Source organism: Pinus tabuliformis, chromosome 2_2, assembly GCF_031772625.1.
Source record: "Pinus tabuliformis cultivar Carrire ecotype Pingquan chromosome 2_2, CPIR1, whole genome shotgun sequence".
In the NCBI taxonomy this organism is placed as follows: domain Eukaryota; kingdom Viridiplantae; phylum Streptophyta; class Pinopsida; order Pinales; family Pinaceae; genus Pinus; species Pinus tabuliformis.
In genome coordinates, this window is record NC_142300.1 from 1,021,695,529 (window position 1) to 1,021,712,469 (window position 16,941).

The window sequence follows — 16,941 nt, forward strand, 5'->3', positions numbered from 1 at the left end:
AGTTTGAGAGGTTCAAGTTCGAGGGCCACGGATACTAAAACATCTCAATTGATTGCCCTTCTGCAACTTGGATTTATGTAAACCCAAAATAAACTATGCCAACAAGCACCAACATAATATGTAGAATGAAGACAATGAGACTCAACATTTTTGTAAGCCTCTGAAGTAGCCTATTCCTGCCTTATCGATGCATGAAGAGGGCGGGCCGTGGAGAGATCAAGAAGTGCCTTGGCAGCTAAAGCAGATCCACCAGCAAATTTAGATAGAATCCTAATCAAACCCTGCAAACCAATTGATAATATGAGACCATGCAATAAGTTATAACAGAACCTTCCAATTTTTTTAACAAATAAGTCACTTATGTTGATACCGTATATGTGGATGTACTAAGAGATGACTGGCCACTTCCAGAAGTACCGACAGATATAAGTCTTGCTGGTTGTGTAACCAAGCCATGATTACAGAGTTCATCTAATTTCTCAGAAGAAGAGGAAAAAGATTCTACAATCCGAGTCAAACAAATACATGCATCTTCGACCACCTGTGTAACAAATATTTATCATTGGCCAGAGGAGGAAATGTACTTCAAGGTAAACCTTCAAAGGATCAATAAAAATTGAACACAAAACACAAACAAATATAAATTTAACACTATGCCATCTTTATAAACGCACTCCTACGTTAAATATGAAAGGAGAATATGCAAAAAATAGATTACCTTTGAGTCATGAAATTGAAGAAGATTTGTCAATATTGGCACAACATCCATTACAAATTCCGCTGCATCAGATGGAATCTTCTTGCAAATGTTTGCAGCAGTGGACAATGCTACCCTCTAGTGCATTCCAAGAGCAGACTCAAACATAAGATTAAATTTTCCTATATAAACAAAAGCTAATAAAATACAACTTTTGCGACTGTACCTGAACACCGCTGGAGAAAAATTCCAGATAAGATAGCACTGCCATTAGAGCACCAGCATGAAGGCATCATCCCTCTTACAATCCCCCCTAGCAAACCCTGAAAACAAGAAAATTTGACAATAGAAAACTCACACCACCCCACTCCCCCTCTGCCCCAAAGCCACGCACAAATAGCTCAACAAGTTGCTCAATTTCCAAAATCATCATAAGCCTATCAGTCAAACGCATTTACAACATTCATGGAAGCAAAGACTACAATAAAAACAGGTAAAAATATAAATGACTTTTCAAAATACCCAAATTCAATAAGCCCAATACAAATTTAAGCTGGAAATTAACCCGAATGGGCGCAGCAGCAGAAACCCACCAAACGAACATGCAGCAAAACATAATCAACAAAATGACAGAATTTAATACAGGAATTTTAACCCAACCTGGCAAATTTGACCCTCAAGGATTTGATGAAGAACAAATAAATACCAAATGACTTTCACAGCAAGAAAATATACTTACATGTATCTCAATATTATGGCCGGATCCTCCTCCGCTTGTCCGCCCCTTCACAGATTCATAACATGCCAACAAAAGTAAGCTCTCAACTGTACCAGCTCTCAACTAAGAAACGACAATGCAACATCAAATTTCAAATTTAAATAAAAATAAGAAAATCAACCGATGTCAATAAAAATAAAAATGAAAGTCGAAACTTTTATCCACCTTGTGGGCCCTACATGACGGCCATGTGCCTAACACCTATCTCCCTAGCATAACATATGCAAGCTATACAGCAGGCCACCTAAGGTGGCATCAGGTTAACAGCTGTCATCAGGGAGATTGAAACCTGAAACCCAGGCACTGTAGCTGGGTGGAATACTACTACTCAATTCCATCCTCTTCCTGGATTGAAGAAACCCACAAACGCATATTTGAAAAATCGATGGTTGCAGACCTAGACCTAGAGTGGAATCCTTTTCCATTGGATGATGATTTCTTTGCCATCAGAAAGAAATGGCTCTGCGATTTCAATTCAAATGTGAAGAAGGCCATAGAGAAGGAGCCCTTCACCTTTGCCTGCATAGATCGTATAACAATGGAGATGGAGACAACTCCTTCTCACAAAACCATTCGCAGGTTTCGACAGATCACAGGAGGACGTGGGGATTCATTCGCTATTCAAAGAATAGTAGAGAAAGCTCAGTTCCGCAGGGATGAATTCGTGAAGGACCTGGCTGATCGAATGACAACGATGGAGATGAGTGTGGAAAAGCTCAAGGATTTGAAGGCAAAGAAGGAAACTAAACCTGAAAAAGCAAAGCCACTGCCATGTGCATGTACTGTGAAGAAGTCCTTAAAGAAAGAATGGAAGGGGGATAATGGTGTGAAGGGCAAGATTTCATACAAATGGGAAGAATCTAAGAATAAAGTCACCGACCCCATCACAATAACAATTCCTGGAGCGCGGCAGGGGGAGTTCAAAACCATTCGAGTTGAAAAATATACTGTTATCAATGATAACAAGTCTTGAGATGCTAAGATCCGAGTCATTCCACTTGAAGAAGGCGGTGGGAGCAGCAGTAGCAGCAGCAGCCACAGCAGAAGGAGTTGTCTCCCCAGGATGCTGCTGTGATCATTCAGACCTGCTTTCGGGAATATCTGGTTCATCGTTCCCAAAACCTTCGAAAGAATTGCGCTGAAGACAGTTGAAAAATGTGAGGCAGTCTAGGTTTTGAGATTTAGAATAGATTTCGAAATTTCAATTTTCGTTTATTTCTATGAAAATAACGGCGTTTTGTAACTCATCTTTGCCCATACGCTTATAGACGACCATAACGAACTATGGCGGTACTTATCTAAGTCAAACAGAAACTGAAATTTCTAGATGTGATTGAAGTACCTCATACCGTGAAGTAGGGAGCTTTTCAAGAGATGGGCGAACTTTCATTGTAGGCCTCGCTCAAAGTAGAAGAGCCGGTTCCCTCCATTTTCGATTCCTTCGGTTGAACCTATCGTCGAAGAAGAGGTAATTCTTTCACAGAAAGTATTTGAAGTGAGCTGTGGCACGTAGGTGTTTACGTAACTATTCACCACACCCAAAGGCCTCAAGGTCTCATCTGCGTAAATGTGATCTTTATTATGCGAAGAAGAAACGAGAGACGCAGTAGATTTCACAAGGATCTGTGCAGAAGCTGTGGAGTACTGGATGGGCTTCATAGCTGTGGCCACGGGCGAAGATGAACATAACAGTTTCAATATGAACAGAACAATTTCAATATTAGTTTGCCACCTGTATCCCATGCATAACCATGGCACTTGTTTTATTTTTTGTATATCTATGAGATCACGAATTAATGTTAACATTAAAACAACCCGTTGACGGTTAGCCGGAATGAAGCAGGCGTGTAAAACGAATTTAAGCTATGGTCGGGCCTCTTCCGCCTCGAGAAGAGGCCAAATAAGATGGCAAAAGTTAAGTTAGAAACCAAACTTTGGTTATCCGGCACAGCGCGTTAATCCAGCGTTTGAAAACTTTGTAATAACCAGCGTATAACAGAGATGGCAGGGGTGAAGTAATGCTAACTAGGGGTCATATCGATTACTATAGTCCCTGCCGGATGCCAGATGGCAGGGACTACAAATTTAAGCTGGAAATTAACCCGAATGGGCGCAGCAGCAGAAACCCACCAAACGAGCATGCAGCAAAACATAATCAACGAAATGACAGAATTTAATACAGGAATTTTAACCCAACCTGGCAAATGTGACCCTCAAGGATTTGATGAAGAAAAAATAAATACCAAATGACTTTCACAGCAAGAAAATATACTTACATGTATCTCAATATTATGGCCGGATCCTCCTCCGCTTGTTTGCCCCTTCACAGATTCATAACATGCCAACAAAAGTAAGCTCTCAATTGTACCAGCTCTCAACTAAGAAACGACAATGCAACATCAAATTTCAAATTTAAATAAAAATAACAAAATCAACCGATGTCAATAAAAATAAGAATGAAAGTCGAAACTTTTATCCACCTTGTGGGCCCTACATGACGGCCATGTGCCTAACACCTATCTCCCTAGCATAACACATGCAAGCTATACAACAGACCACCTAAGGTGGCATCAGGTTAACAGCTGTCATCAGGGAGATTGAAACCTGAAACCCGGGCACTGTAGCTGGGTGGAATACTACTACTCAAGTCCATCCTCTTCCTGGATTGAAGAAACCCACAAACGCATATTTGAAAAATCGATGGTTGCAGACCTAGACCTAGAGTGGAATCCTTTTCCATTGGATGATGATTTCTTTGCCATCAGAAAGAAATGGCTTTGCGATTTCAATTCGAATGTGAAGAAGGCCATAGAGAAGGAGCCCTTCACCTTTGCCTGCACAGATCGTATAGCAATGGAGATGGAGACAACTCCTTCTCACAAAACCATTCACAGGTTTCGACAGATCACAGGAGGACGTGGGGATTCATTCTCTATTCAAAGAATAGTAGAGAAAGCTCAGTTCCACAGGGATGAATTCGTGAAGGACCTGGCTGATCGAATGACAACGATGGAGATGAGTGTGGAAAAGCTCAAGGATTTGAAGGCAAAGAAGGAAACTAAACCTGAAAAAGCAAAGCCACTGCCATGTGCATGTACTGTGAAGAAGTCCTTAAAGCAAGAATGGAAGGGGGATAATGGTGTGAAGGGCAAGATTTCATACAAATGGGAAGAATCTAAGAATAAAGTCACCGATCCCATCACAATAACAATTCCTGGAGCATGGCAGGGGGAGTTCAAAACCATTCGAGTTGAAAAATATACTGTTATCAATGATAACAAGTCTTCAGATGCTAAGATCCGAGTCATTCCACTTGAAGAAGGCGGTGGGAGCAGCAGTAGCAGCAGCAGCCACAGCAGAAGGAGTTGTCTCCCCAGGATGCTCCTGTGATCATTCAGACCTGCTTTTGGGAATATCTGGTTCATCGTTCCCAAAACCTTCGAAAGAATTGCGCTGAAGACAGTTGAAAAATGTGAGGCAGTCTAGGTTTTGAGATTTAGAATAGATTTCGAAATTTCAATTTTCGTTTATTTCTATGAAAATAACGACGTTTTGTAACTCATCTTTGCCCATACGCTTATAGACGACCATAACGAACTATGGCGGTACTTATTTAAGTCAAACAGAAACTGAAATTTCTAGATGTGATTGAAGTACCTCATACCGTGAAGTAGGGAGCTTTTCAAGAGATGGGCGAACTTTCATTGTAGGCCTCGCTCAAAGTAGAAGAGCCCGTTCCCTCCATTTTCGATTCCTTCGGTTGAACCTATCGTCGAAGAAGAGGTAATTCTTTCACAGAAAGTATTTGAAGTGAGCTGTGGCACGTAGGTATTTACGTAACTATTCACCACACCCAAACGCCTCAAGGTCTCATCGAAGAAACGAGACACGCAGTAGATTTCACAAGGATCTGTGCAGAAGCTGTGATGGGCTTCATAGCTGTGGCCACGGACGAAGATGAACAGAACAGTTTCAATATGAACAGAACAGTTTCAATATTAGTTTGCCACCTGTATCCCATGCATAACCATGGCACTTGTTTTATTTTTTGTATATCTATGAGATCACGAATTAATGTTAACATTAAAACAACCCGTTGACGGTTAGCCGGAATGAAGCAGGCGTGTAAAACGAATTTAAGCTATGGTCGGGCCTCTTCCGCCTCGGGAAGAGGCCAAATAAGATGGCAAAAGTTAAGTTAGAAACCAAACTTTGGTTATCCGGCACAGCGCGTTAATCCAGCGTTTAAAAACTTTGTAATAACCAGCGTATAACAGAGATGGCAGGGGTGAAGTAATGCTAACTAGGGGTCATATCGATTACTATAGTCCCTGCCGGATGCCAGATGGCAGGGACTAAAAAGAGTGGAGTTATTAATCAATCATGTATATCAACACAAATTTATTTTAATGTTAAATTTTATATATTTTATGATAGTTTAAGTTTTTCACAAATTTATATATAAATGGAAAAAATAATATGTAAATAGAAATATACATGCAAATACATGTGAACAATTACTTGTTCTTTTTTTTCTTCCTTCCAACATGTGACATTGAATTTTTCTATCTGAAAACACTCCATTGCATTTTTTAAATAACACATGTATATGTTTTATTTCTTTTTAAAGAGAAAAAATAAATAAATTTATACTTAAAATGAAATGTTTACATATGGCATGCATATATCATATGTGCGAGTATACTCTTCATATTTTTCTGCTATTGAAGCATCCTAAAAGAATTTCATTTTCTGCTATATAGCCCAAATATCTAGAGTGCTATATATTGTCTATGAAGACATTAACCTATAATCAAGCATTGTTTATGGAGAATAGTTTTAGTGTAATTGTTGTTTATCAAAAAAATAGATTGTTATAGTCTAGCATATTGTTGGCATTTTCATTCCTCTGCAAGGGGGAAAGTCTAGCCCTAGGGCTACCAAGTCTTTCAATGATATGTGGGGAATCTAGAGTGTGACAAATTTTGTCTCATTAGATAGATTATACATAAACCTTATTATCATTCATAGACCTTCAAACAACCCTTACCAAAAATATATAGATGCGTAACAAAGAATTCTATAAGGTACTTCAAAATTTTAAAGGGCTATACAACACATCATCATTCAATACACATAGAAATGAGACTCCACAACACTCTTCTTTATATCAATTCAAAGGATCAAGCTATTACAATGAAGATCTTTGGATATTACCTAGAACCTTTTCAGAGCTTCTCCTAGATTAAACAGAACTAAGCTACATCACATTATACATAGGGACTTCAAATCTTATTCCGAAAACATGCCAACCTATCTCTCTATGTTGTTTCCTATACCTTGATCTATGTGGCTTTATATAAAATTTTCGTTGTGTTCTAATTCACGCTCACCTGAGTTGGTCCAACTTAACCCCTTTAATGAGATCCAATTGATTTGGTCCTATTTCACTTGATTCTTTCAAAATTGGTAGCTTGATGCTTTCGTCCTATTTCACTTGATTCTTTCAAAATTGGTAGCTTGATCCTTCTTCTGTGACCATGGAAATTCTTGGTGTAACTCCTTTCTCTTGCTCTTGCTTTTTGATTTATTTTATCATTTACTTTGCCCGTTCATAATTTTTTTTGTAAAAGAGAATGACACAATAGCCCTTGACCACAATATATTGACTTACCCTCAAGTCATTCCTTTTTTTGCATGCTTGATACTTCTTGCAACTGTGCAAGTTGCACAATTGTTGATAATGTATCATGTCACTATAGAGAAGCTTTGAATTCAAACGAAGGACCCAACTTAAAAACGATATGCAAATATTGAGCTTTAAAACTATCGTAATCTTCCACTATAGTCTTCTATTCAGTGAAAAACGTAGTATCTTTGTCAGCAAATTGGGTTGTATGCTCTCCAACATGTCTCTCAAGGGGAGAAGCAATCAATTCTTGCCACTATGTATCGACATCATGACTAAGCTCGCAGAGTTGTATGTACTAGGCTTTAGCTGGTTGAAAATTGGCAGTTCATGGATGAATTTATAAAAATAGAAAGTCTCAAGTATGAAATTACAAAATAGTAAACCACCTTGCATCAATTGGTAATCATACTGTTGATTGAAAATCCCTTCTTATTATCAATCAATCATAATAGTTCAATTTTGACTTAATCATCATCATTATTATTATTAAAACGAAATTTAGGTCTATGAATCATGACACTGAGTCATGTCATATGTCAGTCCCTTCAATTAATTCATATGTTACTCTCTCTCTCTTAATGGAATCATTCCTCTCTATATTTAGTGATATTAGCCACCACCTAGACTCTCTTACACACTTTAATGGCTTGTCATAAAAATATTCCTCTTAAACCTCTTTAAGGCATAAATGACACTTCTATCCTAAATACATAAGTTACACTCCTATCTTGGCATATGTAACTATGCTCAAAGGCATATGAGTTACTCCCTCATGACTTTGACCTCCTTGTTGTTGCTATATATTTGTGCCTCTAAGCCTCACTTGATATAGTTACTAGTACTTGTGAAAGGAGAATTCAAACTTGTGAAAGAGAGAGTTGGAGAGTCTAGAGGAAGATTGAGAAAGAGAGAGAATCTTGAAGAGCTAGAGTAGATCTTGGAGAGACAAAGTGATTAAGTGTTTGCATCAACTATTGTTATGAGATGACATAGATATTCTTCATATTTGGGTGCACTTCTTCATTCTCTCCTTGTAATTTGTGTCTCTAGTGAAGAATTGATTTCTAGTAGAGGAAGAATGTGGTTGAGTTTTCCCCTTGTATGTTTTTCCCTTGTCTTTTACCTAGTTCTTTTATGTCTCGTTGATCTCTTGGTTGTCTTGCACAATGCATATGGCTTATATGGTTTATGTTCTATTCTACAATTACTTAACTTACTTTGCAACATAAAGAACTTCTAAATTTAAGTGTGTAACAACATAAAACATCGTAATTTCAACATAGTTATAGGTTAAAGATCCCATAAAATAGATGTGGCCTTGCGTGATTCTTCTTCTAAGCCATGAATATGCTTATCAATATCTTGAGACTAACTAAATAAATTGTGTTGGTGCTTGAGATCTGTTTTTGCAAGGGGTTTCTCCATTATTTGTTTTCTTTGTTCTTGCAAGTAGTATAAAGGTTGGTTACGATTAGAAAGTAACTTTGGCCAATCTTTCACTTAACGAAATATCTCCCACGTGAGCTGCTTGAGTCTGTTTTGGAAAGCGGATCCTTGTTAAATTTCTTGATTGATCCATTGCTGGAATTTCTCTATAGGATCATGGATAGGCTTATGCAAACCAACAATAGTACTAGAAAAATCCTTGTTTACGACAACTATGTATAGGTACTCTCAAGAAACTCAAGACACTGTGTGGGGTCACATGAAGAAAAATATCCCGATGCATTAGAAGCATCCTCTACAACAACTGGCCTCATGATTTGGCTTCATGATTTGAAGTTTGCAGCTGACCTCATCAACCTCTTTTGTCAAGTTTTCTTTCTCCGAGCGCCATTGAGCACATTCCATAAAAGCAGTAAGAAGTTCTTTCTACTGCAGTTCGGGCACGGTGACAACTTCATTGTATTTGGAATCAGCAGTAGCTACGCGCTCGTCTAATAGTTTTGATGAAGTTCTGATTAATTAAAACAACTGTTGTGAGGACCAATATTGACGATTAGGAGGAGAGAGACTATCCATTGAAGGTAATATTACTTGAAGGGGTCGACCACTTCAAATGGACGTCTCAGAATGTCCCTCGAGGAGACCTCCAGTGCACCATCTTGCTGAAACTTTTCATGAATTTGTGCGAGAACGTGTGAAGGAAGAAAAGGAATAATATTGAGAGACTGAGAAAATAGATGTAAGACTTCTCAATAATAATTTAGGTCCGAAGTGTAGATACTTGTGTTGAATAAAAGATAGTGCTTGGCTCTCGTTACGATATGGATAAAGGCTACATTGGCGATGCTAGAACTATCTCAATAATCTACTCTGGTTCTTTTGTATACCTTTGCTAAAAAAATGTCTCCATATCGGTGACATTATCGATGGTATCTTTAGGTTAAGATTGTTCAGAACGGAAATCAGAAATGGTTTCAGAGGGAGTGGTAGTATGAGGTGATAAAGCTTGAATATGCGGTGAAGATGGACTGGGTGAGGGGACAGTGCATTCCTTAGTGATAGTTGTAGGTTGACGGGGCTCTTCAGGCTCATCATCCAAGATATCTATAATGGCGGAGGAACTAGCAAGAAGAGTAAATAGTTTAGAGAAAACCTGTGTCAATGTTGCTTGTACAAAAGCAAAGGTGTCAAAAGAAAAAGAAATAGCAGGATGAATATTGGTAATGGTATCAGGTGTCAAAGATACACGACTCATGGAAGCCAAAGATAGGGAAGGGGGTTTAAAATTTCGGCCTAGAAGTGGAACAATTTCACATATAGAAGAAGTTGTACTAGGTGAATTTACCATGGATCCCACGTGAGATATGGTTGCATGAAGAGAAGACAAATAATCATGGAGTCAGTTCATCATAGGATGAAAATCAGATCCAACTGCAGCGGAGGGCTTCTTAGAAGATAACGAAACATAAGAGGATAGACTACGATGTTTCATCGCATCGAGAGAGTAAAACCCCTTTAGAGGTTTGCACATTCTTGGCTCCATGACAAGATAGAAATTCATGATGAAACACATCCTCAGACATATAGTATGGCAGAGCTCGCATCTTCAAAGTGTCCTTGTTGACAGTTTTCTGCCAAACATAGGTGTGACCATGGTCAATGTTGAACCACATTTGGTATGCACACTTACATTGAATGGACCTAAGTACATTGATAGTCATGGTGGTGGAATTGATAATATTATTGTCCAAGTATTCAAACACTTTGTTGTTATGGGCTTGATTTGCAGCACCATCGTGGACATGGCATGGCAAATAGGCCAGAGCTAGATCTTTTTCATCTAGTACTTTAGCCGGAGGTTGAACCTTAGGAGCACAACACTTCATCATTATAATAACTATTAATAAGTATCATATCGGAATTATATTACCCTCTTGTAGACTTCCTTGCATGCAAAATTTAGCTACACACATAGTGTCTACTGTGCATTCTCCATTGTCCATTGGTGTAATGACACCTCACATTTGGTGCAATAATATAAAATGTAAACTTGAATTTCTCATTATTGATCAATTCAATCACTTTTCCATGGCTTTTGTGATTAATGCCATATTTTTAGTGGAGATTATCCTTGTTAGTTTTTTTCGTGCTCTTGGATGTGCCTTGAAATGTGATAGAAACATATTTATCATGCAAGGACAAGCAAGTGAGCCTATGGATATCATATATATTAATAGGGAACTCAATTATGTAAATAACAAGTTAGCTTTATATCCAAAAACATCAGTTACTTATAAAACTGATGAATGCCCAAAACTACTGTGTGGAGAATCATTTATTAATTGAATAGAAATTCCAATCCCTTGCCTCCTGGATGTTTCCGTCACACTCTTTCATGGTTTTACCAGTAAATCCTGTGTTATTACTTGTGGGAGTTGTCTATAATGCGACTTTTTGATATTCCGGTGACGGAATCCGGCGGAAGAAATTGAGATGAAATCATGATTTGTTGCAGTTAAAATGGTTTTTTAACTGCATATTCGGATTCAGCACCCTGAAAAATCCTTGGACGCTTTCATTGTGCAGAAACTAGTTATCAAACTTGGATTTCAATAAATTACTGTCGGATTTTCACCGGAAAAAAAAAGGCTTTCAAAAAATCGCGTTAAAGACTACGGCTTACTTGTGTGTTTGCATTCAATTTTGCTGTTAGTTATATTCTTCTCTTGGTCAATGTATAACTCCAAATACCTTCTTTCTTTACTCATTCACCTATTCTACCTTTTGGTGTAGTGAAAAATACCAACAAATTCATAATGGCATAATTCTTTAATGGTCAAAATTCAGGTTTAACTTCTAAAATAAGATTTCCATATGAAGTTATATTAGTATTCATGTAGACTTCACGGAATAGATGTAGAACTAAATCATGGTGAGATAGATTATTATAAACCAAGACAATATTTTCATATTTCCCGCAACATCCTATGTTTGCAAAATGTAATCATGAGAGGTGTTGAAGGGAACAATTGCCTTAATAGGGTGAACCAGGGTGGAATGTGGATAATTTTAGACAAATTATATAGTACTACAATGGTGAAATTTTGACATAAAGGGCTAGGATGTAGAAGCCAAAGCGACAAACTAGAGAAAATATAAATACTTCGATACCCAACACTTATAGAAAAAACTGGAATATTTTAACAATGGACTCAACCATTGGAAATCGAATGGGACAACTCCACAAGTTCAAAAGTTATTCACAAAATAAAAGAGTTAAACCACAAATCCCCAAAAACTAACATAAAGGACTGAAAAGGGTGTTACGCAACGACAAAAATTTACTAAAAGTATGACAATGAATTAAAATGGTGAATCAAATCACCAAAAATCAATTCCTATGGGGAAGAGTCGATGACTAAAAATACCTTTATTAAACGAATAAAAAAAAAAGAAGCTATACCTCACTCGCAACAATGGGTTGTAGTGGGTCACAACTAATAAACAAGACATAGATATGACGCAATTAAACTTCCTGAATAAATGATGCAACTCGCGCAATCCTAAACCTAACTTGTGCTCTTTGACCAAGACCGGAGAGAATAAACTGATTTTAGCAACCATAGTTGGGCTTCCTGCATGCGCCATTCACCCAACAAAGTTGAAGAATTCCATCAAGTTTTGTGAGCGTTATGGCTCCTAATTATCTTACTTTTGTGACAATGAAACGACCCAACCAATGCGTATCTCCCACAAAAGAAGACTTCCACTTAATATGTCGATCACGTCATGATTTTTGTCATTCTTTCTCAACACTCTCATGAAAATATGCGAGAAAGCATTCCTCATCCAATTCCAATAAATTATGCGACAAACTCATCATCAAACATTTTGCTGGCTTGCACAATGAATAAATTTAGATAAATAAACTCAGCATGTACCATAGCTTCGCGACCATAAAAAAGATGAAAAGAGGTATAGCTTCTTGAGCATAAAAAAGATGAAGTGGGATGTATTTGTGAAGAACTCCTTTAATATTAAACAATACTAATCTACATCAAATTATATACAAGGACTTTAGATCTCATTATGACAAAATGTCGACCTATCTCTCGATATGATCACCTACAACTAAATCTATGTGGCTACATATATATTTTTTCCATGCTCTCTTGATTTGTTCCAACTTAACCCTTCGACGAGATCCAATTTCTTTGGTCTAGATTCTCTCAAAATTGGTATCTTGATCCTTCTTCCATGGCCTTAGAAAGTATCGATGTAACTTCTTTCTCGCTCTACCAATTGTTTTCATATTTTTATTCATGCTTTTAGACATATTTTACCATTTATTTTTGCTACTTTCATTTCTTACCTATTCAATGCTTTTGTGGAAAAAATTGATAAAAAATTCTCCAAAAATGAAGGACTCAATAATTACATGGAATAAATCTATGTGTGTAGCATACCCAAATAATACATAATATGTTCCACCACCACAAAACAAATTCACAAAAAAGAACAAGAAAAATATATCAAAGATCTATGTAAGCATTAGTGATTATTTCATATGGGTATTCCGCGAACCATAACATTTTTCATTACAAAAGGTGTAGTAAAAAATCTCCCCACGTGGCTTTTTGAGTCCTTCCTTTGATTACATGTCAAGAAGGCATGAGAGAAGGTTAAGTCATGGAAGCATCCATAACTAGTTTGATTAGCTTCAACCAATTAATCAGCTTGTGTGGTTCAAAACAAGAGTGCAATTGTACCAAATCCATAACCACTTTTGATTCTCCATATAGTATCAATACCTCAATGGAAATCCATTTTGCAAAGAAAATTACCCCCAAAGTGCAATCATCTCCTTGCACGTATTTGACAACAGCCCAGTATTCCAAGTAAAATGATGATAAGTACCTAGATTCATGCCAAGTAAAATGATGATAGGTACCTAGATTCATGACAATTTAAGCCCCACTCTCACACATATCATTGCAATCCTCCCCATATGGCAAGTAACTTTAATATATCCAATATCTCAAACCATAGAAATATTGTGAAAGGGAATTTTAAAATAGATCTTCCACATCCTCACCTAACGACTCACACATAACACATCTCCCCTACCCATTGAAACCCTTCTTGCATAAGTTATTAGATGTTAAGATATAATTTCTCTATGTGAGCTAACCAAAACACCTTAGTTTAAGTGGGTAGTTCCACTTCCATCTATTTTTATAATACCTTATAATCTCAAATAAGTGTTTCATAGGAGTGATAAATATGTAAGCCTCCTTTATAAATGTCTAGTTATTTATAGAAATTACATCCCATGTGAATTTTTCCTCCATATCATTGAAATTTATACTTCACACACACACACACACACACGCACACATAGATATATATATCGCAAGTAGCTTCATATCGCCATATAAACCAAGATACCTTGAAATACACCAATAAGAATATATTGAGTTGGGAAAGGATCAACATGTATTTGATTTTAAAAATAAATTCCTAGATTATAAAGATCGTGTATGAGATTTATAGACAAATAATTATCCCTTGCATATATTTTGATGCGATCTAAACAAATCTCCATCCTATATCTCCATCCTATAGCCCAAACCAATCTCCTACCCAAAATTCGCAATAAGCGATTTTATAACTTTCATCATATTGTTCCATATGTGTGATGTTGAGTACGCAACCCCAACCCCATCCTTGATCCATCAATGCAATGAAGGTGATTTCAGGTACTTTTATTTTATAATCATCTTTCATATTTATTTGCCATTTAGTTTACGCAGTAAACTCTTCATTAACAAAGCCAAGCCAAAATGTTCTATATTTAATAGATACCAACCCCCATGTTCCTGCCTCAAGGATAATAACCCAAAGTGAACAAGATAGATCTTGTTGGCACCTGAGCATCCCACCCAAATGAAAATTGAAACGGATGCATTTATTTTCATGAGGATATTTTTAGGTGACATATAAAGATGAATCTAGTAGACTGTGATACTCGACAAACCAACTGATCTAGTATCATCCTATCCCCAAACTGAGCCATTTATGAAACCATAAAGACATATTCCACTCAAATATATGCATCAACCAACTCCAATCCAATATACTATATTTATTTTATCTAATAATCAAACCTAAATACTCGAAAGGACAATCTAGTGTAGCAACAACAACCACAAATAGTTTTGCAATTTTCATAATAGCGGGCTCATGCAGGGACACTGCACTTAGTAATGATTTTGACTTATTCAAGTATATACCAAATGCATCACCAAAAGAATAAATGATATAGTGTAATATATTTCACTCAATAATATAAATCTCCCCCATGATAATAAGATAATCCATAGACATATCATGGTTTATGGAAATATTAATAGAGATCCAATATCCTGAAAATAAATAACATGCGTGTACCTTTGAAATATTCCTACTTAATCCATTAATCAATAGAAAATAAGAACGGGAAAAGAGAAAAACCATGTTTAAGTCCATGTGTTTCCTTGAAGAAGCATGAAGGAGAACCATTAATAGGAACCACAAACTAAACTAATGTTGTGCATGCAATTATCCAATAACTCATCGTCAAAAATAGGTCAATATTTTTTAACACCATTATCAAGAAAGCCTAATCCACACAATCATATGCCTTGATCAAATCTAATTTCAGTAACAATGCATGCTCCTTTTTTACCTTAATGGCATGTGGACATTCGTGCACTATACCCAATGCATCTTGCATCTGTCATTTCTATAGGAACCCAAATTTCTCGGACGGAATATATTTGGATAATGTAGCTTTAACGTGAGTTGAAATAATCTTAGGGATCATATTTTAGATCATATTACATACTGGAATGGGTTTATAGACCGTGAACATTTTCGCCTCTGTAGCTTTGGGGATCAACGAAAGAAATGTTGAATTTATAGCACCAGAGATTTTAAAGAGAGTTCTCGACTCCTCTGCGATAAGAAGAAAGTTCAACCCCATGATGTCCATGAAGTGAAGGAATAACTAAACTATCCATCTATCTAGACCAGACTATAAAATTACTATTTATTCCTCTTTAGTGATCGACCTCCAAATATTAATATCATATCCTCATTAAAAGTATTTGGATATCGAACTAGTTTTCAAGGCCCACACTCTTGGGAATTTCTCGTAATTCCAAACAAAATAAATGAATAGAGAATGATGCTCTCTTTTAACATAGGATCTTAACACACGGAAGCTAAAATTGTTTGGGAGAACAGAGTTCACACATACAAAGAGAAACTTATATTCATTAATAAAAAGTTATTGTTGTTACAAACTTCTTCCTCTCATAGAGGGATTACCCCAAGGATGCTTCAGTTCCACAAAAAGAAAAAAATTACTCTGTCTCTCTAGAAAATTTTACACTCATGTGTGTAAAAATTTCTTACATTTACTGCTGTAAAAAAAATTCCTTACATATGCCCTGCTGCGTTCTTCACACTATATTTCAACCAACAAAAATAACATTCCAATATCTCTACTGCACATTCCCTTTCAACAAAAAAAAATGATATATTTACACTGCTACGTATTGCATATTCCCCTGCGTTTTTTTCCAACAAACAACAATTTACATTTACATTGTTGTGTATATTTCACATACGTGCTACTGCGTGCTTCCCTTGCATTTCATTGCAACAAAAAAACAAAAAAAACATATGGTATTACATATTACTTGAGCCATACTCCCGTAAAATAGAAAAACATTAAAATTAAAGGTTTTACCTACGTTTACCAAACCACAGTAAATGTTCATTTATTACTTCACTGAAACACTGACCGTCAATGAAAAAAATTTCACTTCACATTAAGCAATTTATGGTTCTATGGTGCACGACAGTACATCGACCGTTGATTTCATCGGACGGTCGACAAACCATATCGCACAGCCTTTTCTGCTGAAGTTTATGCTCCGGGAAAAAAGTTGTTTTCCAAAACTGTTGATCCACGTGTCAAATGGTGTACATTATCACTGCCCCTCTGAGAAATACCACCGTCTCATGAAAAGCGGTGTGACGGAAGACTGGCGGTTTTCTGGAAACAGTACGCTGCAGTTGGAAATTAATATTTCAACACTCCCCTTTAATTTCAATTGCTGGGTTATCAGTCATACTGAAACATTTCCCCAAAAACTCAAAACTTTTCTACCCCAATGGTTTGGTCAGAATGTCTGCAACCTGCTCCTAATTTCTGTAGTGTTTTAAAATAATTTCTCCATTGTTTACTAATTCCATGATATAGCGAAACTTTGTGTCAAT

General features: G+C 36.7%; 1 long non-coding RNA gene and 2 pseudogenes across 1 annotated transcript; 2 read left to right on the forward strand and 1 right to left on the reverse strand.

The window, feature by feature from the left end:
* Positions 1 to 377: 377 nt before the first annotated feature.
* Positions 378 to 1,653, reverse strand: LOC149196829 (uncharacterized). Its single transcript, XR_016254152.1, has 3 exons — positions 1,437 to 1,653; positions 719 to 835; positions 378 to 541 (listed from the first exon to the last, which is right to left on the reverse strand). It is a non-coding gene; the product is annotated as an uncharacterized LOC149196829 (long non-coding RNA).
* A 207-nt stretch (positions 1,654 to 1,860) lies between these two features.
* On the forward strand, positions 1,861 to 2,627 carry LOC149196830 (uncharacterized; annotated as a pseudogene).
* Positions 2,628 to 4,104: 1,477 nt separating this feature from the next.
* Positions 4,105 to 4,942, forward strand: LOC149196831 (uncharacterized; annotated as a pseudogene).
* Positions 4,943 to 16,941: the final 11,999 nt, after the last annotated feature.